Source organism: Lycium ferocissimum, chromosome 10 (genome assembly GCF_029784015.1).
Source record: "Lycium ferocissimum isolate CSIRO_LF1 chromosome 10, AGI_CSIRO_Lferr_CH_V1, whole genome shotgun sequence".
Lineage (NCBI taxonomy): Eukaryota > Viridiplantae > Streptophyta > Magnoliopsida > Solanales > Solanaceae > Lycium > Lycium ferocissimum.
Genome location: NC_081351.1, coordinates 48,637,328 through 48,646,905, shown reverse-complemented (window position 1 = coordinate 48,646,905; position 9,578 = coordinate 48,637,328). Strand labels below are relative to the sequence as shown.

The following is a 9,578-nucleotide window of genomic DNA, read 5'->3' as shown; positions in this document are numbered from 1 at the left end:
TCAAGAGAAAATAAAAGGAATAGGCAAAAGGAAAGTATTTTGTTTCTTCTTAAAAGAAAAATATACCCTTTCTTTCGCAAAAAAAGAAAAGTACTCTTTTTTTTTTTTTTTTCTGAAAGAGTACATTTCTTTATGAAACAATGCAACTCTTCCCTAAAGGTTGCATCATTTCAGGTTGAAGGATTAAAACATCCCTGTAAATAGATGAAATACTAGAAATATTTCTATTATAAGAAATACTAAAAAAAAAAAAAAACCCAGAATTCTTAGCAGAAAAAGCTGCGTAAGTTTAGTGATTGCAGTATTATTCTTGTGTGTGTTCGCAGACTTGATTTCATTATTTTATTGGATTTGCTTCATTATTCAAAGAGTATTTGTGAGGGACAAATAATAGTCTCTTTGAAAATCTTTCGGTAACAAAATGGGGTATACGAACAAAACATATCCAGATTTCTCACCACAAACACACAATTGGTCTGCTAATAACAGAAGCCACCGGAGTATCTGACACTGCCCAAGGGTAATATCACTTGTTCCTCTTAGCTCTGAGTTCTCAAAAATTTCATTAATTGTAGTAGATGCTTATAGTTTCCACCAAAACAAGGTACCCAAACAGACGTGGTATATGGACAAAGGAGCAAGTTGATGCCTGGAAACCGGTTGTAGATGTCGAGCATGCCGAAGGGTGGGATTTTCTTTTGCCAGATTTGGCATGTAGGCAGAGTTTCAAATAGGGGTAACTTCTTCAATTTACCCTTCTCAAAATATTTGTGCTTGACATTGCACTATATAAATGTTTGTTTGACCATATTGTGTGCTTTATTATGCCTGGCTGCAATTTTCTTTCTTGATTTGAGTATGTGGTTCTTTTTTAGATTTTCAGCCCAATGGACAGTCTCCAATCTCCTGCACAACAAGCCACTAACTATTGATTTTGAACAATTTACCCCACCCCGACGACTAAGGACGGATGAAATTCCTCAAATTGTCAATGATTTAAGCTTGCGGCGAGAAATGCTATGGAAGCTGGCAAAACTTTCTGCTCAACTCTGTTATTTTCATGAGAAACTGCTAGTTTAAATTTTGGAGAAAAACAATTGAATCTCTATGTTTCAATTTAATGACACTTCTTTTTCACTTTTGGAACGTCCGAAATGTTTGATAGTAGTACAATTTTCGATTATTCAAATTCATCAAACTACTATAATACTATTTTCTAATACCATTTCAAGCTCCATAACTATTCAGATGATGTGTAAAATGAAACACAAACTGAGAGAGTATTTATTGCTTACTTGAGGAGCTACTATTCTATGCTAACAGATTTGATCTTTGCTTTCCTCTTTTTGTTTGGCGGGTAAGAGGAGATTAATTGCAGATGAAATAATACTTTAGAAAATTGGCCAAAGTTGTGTTATGATTTTTGCAAGTTTGTATTTATAACAGAGAAGTACAAAGACTAGAATTCATGTTAAATTATAATATTAACGTGATGATAATTATACAACGCTATATGCCTATATCTCCATCGAGATTCTCTCGTACAAAATATAATTGAAAGCAATATGTTACAATGACAAGAAATACAGGATTGTGAACTAGGTTCAAAACTCAAAAATTATCACATTTAACAAGGACCCAAGGTTTAAGATAAACACCAAATCATGAAGGATGAATTCAAGCCATGTAGAGACAAAGATGATCCTTTGATCACTCAGGTTTTGACAAGATTGTTGATAATGGTCATTGTAATATTCGACAAAACATATGCAATCTTAAATTAGTATATCCTTGTGCTCCTTTAATCCATCCACTAACAAATTTCTAAATTTTTCATGTATTTATTGTTGCATTTGTAGGTTTTGATTGGATTGAGATCCGTGGAGCTCTGTCACCAGTATGGAGGCTCTCTGGTGAACCGTTGCAGATTCGTTTTTGAAATAGTTGAAGCTATTGCCAACGAGATTGGAGCTGAAAGAGTTGGAATTAGGCTTGTTATCTGTCTGTGTTCAAGGTAGTAATTTAACAAACCCAGTTTCTGTTTTTTTTTTTTAACAGTCCAAAAAACAAACAAAAAAACAACAGTTAAAGATAGAAATGTAGAAGAATTAGAATATTTCGAACCCACAAGTTTTTGTGTCCTTAAGAAATCTAATCCACGCCACAAGTTAAGCGAGTTAATGGATTAATTAAACAGATAGAACTAAAACTGGCATTCTTGCGATAGCGGCAATGCAAATTGCGTAACTTCAAAGAATTCAAATGGCAGTAGCAAATCACATGACTCTATTATATTTTGTTTTGGACAAACAATGCAGAGAAGAGGGAAAATTTCAGAATTTTTCAGTTGTTTAACCTTAAAATGGAGAACAATTAAATTTATGTGCGGTGCTAAAGATATGTGGTTTAATTCAATACAAGATTAGATTACACGATAAACGAAAAGTAAAATGAAACATGCAGATCTGACCAGAGATGAATAATGACTGGCCTCAGGTTCTGAGAACCGAGGTCGAATCCTTATGACTGGATGCTTGAACAATGAACAATAAAGAGAACCTTAGAAAAGATGAAATGAACTCAGATGATTGTATTGCTTTGTTTAGTACATGACCTCTCTTTTTCTGTGTGTTGCCAGGGCCTTTAAATGAATGGGGGCCTTCTATTTATAGAGTAGAGGAGTCCTAACCCTAGTACAATTATAAGTAAGGAAAGGAATCTGTTGACAGCTGTTGCCGGGATTGGTGCCAAAACATCCAGCTGAGGGCGGATATTCCGGTCTTCTCTTCATGGTGATTAACCGCCTCTTCTACCTACCTTAATGCCTCGTTCCAGATCGAGCTTGATGCCTTATCCCCGATAAACCGATCGTATCCTGGCCGAGCACAACCTTAACATCGGGAAACCGAGTATGTCCATATCTTCGGTTTTACCCATATACATCAGTATCTCAAAATCTGAAGCAAACCTCTAAATTTATAAGAAGTGAAAGAGTGAAATGAACAGGTGCAATCCAAAAGATGCCTCTTCCATTTCCCATTCGCAACTTTTGAAAACCCAACAAGGCTTTCCCCGTTTGCAGAGTACATAGAATCGGGAGACTCAAATCCCAATGCATTGGGTCTTTACTTGGCTAAATCGTTGAATAAGTATGGCATTTTGTACTGCCACATGGTCGAGCCAAGGACTAAAAATGAAGATGAGGAAAATTGTGATTGTCAAGAAAGTCTAATGCCCATGAGGGAGGCATTCAAAGGAACTTTTATTGCTGCTGGTGGCAATCATAGGGATGATAGGAAGAAAGCCATTGCTTAAAATTGAGCTGATCTTATTGCATATGGATGTCTATTCTGATAACAGGGAGATATTCTATATATGCGATACTGTTGTTGGTTATACAGACTACCCATTTCTTGGCATGAATTAGATGAACTAATAGTATGTTATTATAACTCCATCTTTGGTCACTACAACAAAATATGCTTTTAGCGGCAATTAAATTGCGGTAATAACTTAATTACTAAAAGCTAATTATATTCTAATCAATTATTACAAATACCAAACTTTAGCCCTAACAATAAATGTATTTTAAAGGCTTTACCCACCTTGGATCTACTGAGATTAATCAATTGCGGCAAATGTTTTTGTGGCAATAACTAACATATGTTAAAAGGAAAATATATCGTCATTAAAAAAAATATTCTTTTGGTATAGTGGGTTGTCCATCCGTTTCAACCATGCAAGCTAAAAAGCATCCATTTGACATTTACTTATCGTCCCAATGGAATTTGATGTTGTGAACCTTATACCAATGGTTTCGAGTTCAAATCTTGTCACATTACCAGAGAAGTGTTGTTTAATAATAAGTATGATGTCATTCAATTCGAGGAAAACTAAAACTACTGTCTTGTTAACCGTGCTTATCTATAGTGTCTTCATGTCTTGTTATGATTCAATTCAGATCCCTTCTTTATTGGTGTCTTATTCCAATTAATTATCAGGAAATTGTGGAAGGTTCTTATAGTCTTTTAACTTACCTCATACGAAGAAGTGATTTATGTAGCAAGAAAAGTAAATTATGTCTAAAAGAATCAAAGAAAGGAAAGGGATGATGTACATGAGAAGGAATGAGTTTAATACCTAATTAGTCTGACCTCCGAAAACACCATCAAATAGCAGATAAAATCTAAGTCTAATTAAAATGAGCTACTAATAAAGAACTTTGACTACTTCTAGGTACAGACACCAGTAAAAAGTCCATAGCAAAATAATGAAAAGAACAACTAACCTAACTTCACAACGTCTGAAAGCGGTTGTAATGATGTCCAAGAAAGAAATAGCACCACAAGGTACAATTTCACAGTGTTTTGCTAAAGAAGCATCCATGAGAATAAAGCTTCCTTCCTTTTCAAATGTACAATTATCACTAACGATTATTTGAAGATCATCTTCAGCCGCCTTGCATTCAAAACTGTGATCACTTTTAAATTATAAGTGACAATTGCCGTTGATTTTCTCCCTTTTCGTGTCTCTTCTTCGACAGTGATGGCTACATCTTTGTTGACAGTGGCAATTGCTGATGATTTTCTCCCTTTAAGCGTCGTCTGCTCTTTGCTTGATCTTTTCTTTTTCTCACCCTTTCACTGCTTCTTGGATGATGCATCATTTCCCTTTGTGCTAGTTTTTTTTGCATCTTCGTTGACAGTGGCAATTTATATGTAAGATTTGGCGCATGACAACCTCATTTATTAGGAAATATAATCTAAAAAGGAAGCCATCATTGGGGACTATCCTGGAAAGTGATAGCAATTCTGATTCTCTAACTCGAAAGAGAAAGAAGAAAAAGGGGCTTACGAGCAAGAAAAATAGCACGAAGGGAATGATGCATCATCCAAGAGGTAGGGAAAGGGGATCAAGCAAAGAGCAGACGACACGTAAAGGGAGAAAATCATCAGCAATTGTCACTGTCAACGAAGATGTAGCAATCACTGTCAAAGAAGAGACACGAAAAGGGAGAAAATAATCAGCAATTGTCATTGACGATTATTTTAATATTATCTTCAGCAATCTCATTTAAAAGTGATCACAGTTTTGAATGCAAGGCGGCTGAAGATGATCTTCAAATAATTGTCAGTGATAATTTTGCATTTGGAAAGGAAGGAAGCTTTATTCTCATGGATGCTTCTTAAGCAAAACACTGTGAAAATGTACCTTCTGGCGTTCTTTCTTTCTTGGACATCATTACAATCGCTTTCAGACATTGTGATGTCAGGTTAGTTATTCTATTCATTATTTTGCTATGGACTTTTTTCTGGTGTATGTACCTAGAAGTAGTCAAAGCTCTTTATTATTAGCTCATTTTAACTAGAATTAGATTTTATCTGCTATTTGAAGGTGATTTCGGAGGTCAAACCAATTAGGTCTTGAACTCATTCCTTCTCATGTACACCATCCCCTCCCTTTCTTTGATTCTTTTAGACATAATTTACTTTTCCAGATTAATATACAAGTTAACTCACATGCTACAACTATTTAAAGATAAGCATAAAGGAATTAAGAAAAACAACTTTAAGGTTGAATCAAGGTACGAAGATTCCAGGAGAGGATTGAGCTCCAAAATTATCAACCTTGGAGATACCATATATAATTTTGGAGACTTGGTGGAAGTTGAAGCTTCAAAGCCTAAGCCAATCTGAAGCCTTGTTATCTTGACCCATTTATGTGTTAAAGTGCCCTTTCCAGATAAACATTAAAGTTGACTCACATGCCACAACTATTCAAAGATAATTGCATAAAGGAAGAAAAACAACTTTACAGTTGAATCAAGGTATTAAGATTTCAAGAGAAGGCTCCAAAGTTATCAACATTGGAGATGTCATATAGAATTTTGGAGACTTGGTGAAAGTTGATGCTACAGAGCCTATACCAATCCTGAACCCTTTTTATCTTGAAAATTATGTCTTAAAGTGTCCTTTCTTGATAAACATACAAGTTAACTCACATGCTACAACTATTCAAAGACAATGGCATAAAAGAAGAAAAAACGTCTTTAAGGTTGAATCAAGATACTAAGATTTCTGGAAAGGATTAGGCTCTAAAATTATCAACCTCGGAGATGCCACATATAATATTGGAGACTTGGTGAAAGTTGAAGCTTCAGAGCCTAAGACCATTCCTGGAACTTGGTTATCTTGACTCATTTATTCCTTAAAGTGCTCTTTCCAGATAAACATGCAAGCTGACTCATATGCTACAACTATTTAAAGATAAACATAAAGGAAGATAAAACAACTTTAAGGTTGAACCAAGGTACTAAGATTTCAGGAGAGGGTTGGGCTCCAAATTATCAATCTTGGAATGCCATATTAATTTTAGAGACTTGGTCAAAGTTGAAGCTTTAGAGCCTAATACCAATCCTGAAACCTTGTTATCTTGATCCATTTATGCCTTAAAGTGTCCTTTCTTGATAAACTTACAAATTGACTCACATGCTACAACTATTCAAAGATAATGACATAAAGAAAGCAAAAACAATTTTAAGGTTGAATCAAGGTACTAAGACTTCAGGAGAGGATTGGACTCTAAAATTATCAATCTTGGAGATGCCATATATAATTTGGGAGACTTGATGAAAGTTGAAGCTTCATAGCCTAATACCAATCCTGAAAACTTGTTATCTTAATCCATTTATGCCTTACAGTTGACAAACATACAAGTTAGCTCACGTGGTACAGCTATTAAAAGATAATGGTATAAAGGAAGAATAAACATCGTTAAGGTTGAATCAAGGTACTAAGATTTCAGGAGAGTATTAGGCTCCAAAGTTATCAACCTTTGAGATGTTATATATAATTTTGGTGACTCGGTGAAAGTTGAAGCTTCAGAGCCTAATATCAATTCTAAAATCTTGTTATCGTGACCCATTTATGCCCTAAAATGTCCTTTCTTGATAAACATACAAGTTGACTCACATTCCACGGCTATTCAAAAATAACTACATAAAGGAAGAAAAAAATAAGATAAAAATATATCTCATGAAAGTAAAAAAAGCTAATCATTTATAAGTGGTTGTGCACTTTTTTACATCGATTGTGTCAATAATCTAGGTGTAAACTTTGACCAAAGTATAGCCACTCAATCGCAAAACTTAGTTGGTGAATCAGTGTGATCTATCGTTTGACCCATGATTCCAGCAAACTTTGAATAAAATTAATATCACAGTTTATTTATTGACTGAATTCGTTTTAATTACTCACTGAAACTTGATTAGATATACTTATTTGACACCTCTAAATGTGTTAATTGACCCACAAAGTGTACAATGTTCGACATTTAAACACATATGTTTGGCATATTTTGCTATGACGTAATATTTGATTCAATAAATTTCAACACAACAAACTTCGATCTAGTTAAATCACGATTCATGTATTTACAAGACTAATTTTAATTTATCCAAACTTATCCTACACGTTTGTCGCCCCTAAATCTAACTATTGAATGAGATGTCATTTATTCACAATTTATAAAATGCTTTCATGTGTTCAAGCAAATTTTAGATTTTAATAAAGATACAAATAAGTTTTAAAACTCAAATTGATGTTGGTTATCATATATCCGTCCAAGTATTTGCAGTTAAAAAAAGAAAAATTCATGAAGTAATAACATAGTTCTTTATTCATGTTCCAAAACAGAGAAGATGTGTGGATTATTTCTCTATGTACATCCCAAGAATCTATCATTCAATAATTACACCTCATTTGATATCCATGTCATTTAATCGATTTATCAAAATTTTGCTATTTTTACGATTTGATTAAACAAACAGAGTACCAGAGACATACCACAAATAATTATCTACCATTATAACTGAATAAAAAATCTGAAATAAAAAAGATACAGATGAGGCCGCACACAACTCACATCACAGATAAGAAAGAGAGAGAAAAAAAATATATAGAACTTACTTCGATCCATAAAAAAAGAAATTTTCAAGTGGTTCAGGAGTGGTGATGGCGTGAAAAAAGGTAGGGGTATATAAAACGGAAAGGAGGCACAACAAAACAAAGCAGTTTCAAAAACCCTGATTGATTTTTACACAACTCACATCACAGATAAGAAAGAGAGAGAAAAAAAAAAGATATAGAACTTACTTCGATCCATTTCGTAAGGAGATCCAATTAAAGAAATTTTCAAGTGGTGGTTCAGGAGTGGTGATGGCGTGAAAAAAGGTAGGAGTATATAAAACGGAAAGGAGGCACAACAAAACAAAGCAATTTCAAAAACCCTGATTGATTTTTACACAGCTCACATCACAGATAAGAAAGAGAGAGAAAAAAAATATATAGAACTTACTTCGATCCATTTCATAAGTAGATCTAATTAAAGAAATTTTCAAGTGGTTCAGGAATGGTGATGGCGTGAAAAAAGGTAGAAGTATATAAAACGGAAAGTAGGCACAACAAAACAAAGCAATTTCAAAAACCCTGATTGATTTTTGCTATCAATTTAAGAAGGTATTTTCACTCTATCGCTCCCGCTTTATATAAACGGGTTTCAAGTACGAAGGTTAAACCCAATTCTATGCTAATTTACATGAAGGTTCTTCAGCTTTTTTAAAAGGTCAAATATATAGACATCTTAGTTTTAATTGTGATCAATTGAACAGCTTTAATTTATAGGATGTGTCTTGTGAATTCTTCAATCAATATTATCGGACAAAACCAAATACATGGCTTTTACACATGTTATTTCAAGAAAAAATTATGTCATACCATAATAAACCCCAAAAAGACAACCACTCCCCTCCTCCCAGAAACAGACTAGACAACCACCACGTAAGAAAAATTCAACTGAACACATTAACTAAAAAAATTCAACTTCTTACTCCTAACATTTTGCTTAAATTTTATCCCCTCCTCCTCACTACAAAAAAACGCTCCATTTGTGGGAGTCAAATTCACATATTGAGGCGGTTATTAACCCCGCTATCCGCTGTAACAGCAGTCCACGAAACTCCCCCAATTCTGTTCGCCGCAAACACTTTGCGGAGGTTGTTTTTCCGACTGCTGCTACAAAATTACGGTGGTTATGTGACGTATTTAGCGGCGGTTCTGACCTCCGCAATTAGTAAAATTGATTATTTAATATTTTTATTAAAGCTTTTCCGAGGTTAAAACCCCTGCAATTTGTTTATTTAGCAGGGGTTACAACCCTGTAAGTTTGAATACATTTTACCAGCTAGATATTAGCAGCTATGCTATTCTGATACCTTTTTTTTTGGAGAATTATCACTCCAAAACTAATTGATCTGATATTTCTAATATATTAATATAATGAAGCATCAATTTATTATTCGAATTGCTTACTAAAATCAAGTAACATCAATGTATTATTAAGTCATATTGAAATTAACATAAAGCAAGTGTTATCATTAGTCTCAAAACCTAACATTAAAAACATCCACTCCATCATCAGTATTATCATTAGTCTCAAACACTAACACTAAACACATCCACTCAAACCATTAATCATAAAGGATCAGCTGCGTCCATTCAATCAACTACCATATTTAATTG

At 34.0% G+C, this 9,578-nt stretch overlaps 1 long non-coding RNA gene across 1 annotated transcript; it reads right to left on the bottom strand.

The window, feature by feature from the left end:
• Positions 1-1,457: 1,457 nt before the first annotated feature.
• On the bottom strand, positions 1,458-8,090 carry LOC132034160 (uncharacterized). The gene is made up of 2 exons (XR_009408968.1): positions 5,628-8,090; positions 1,458-1,971 (listed from the first exon to the last, which is right to left on the bottom strand). It is a non-coding gene; the product is annotated as an uncharacterized LOC132034160 (long non-coding RNA).
• Between the last annotated feature and the right edge of the window lie 1,488 nt (positions 8,091-9,578).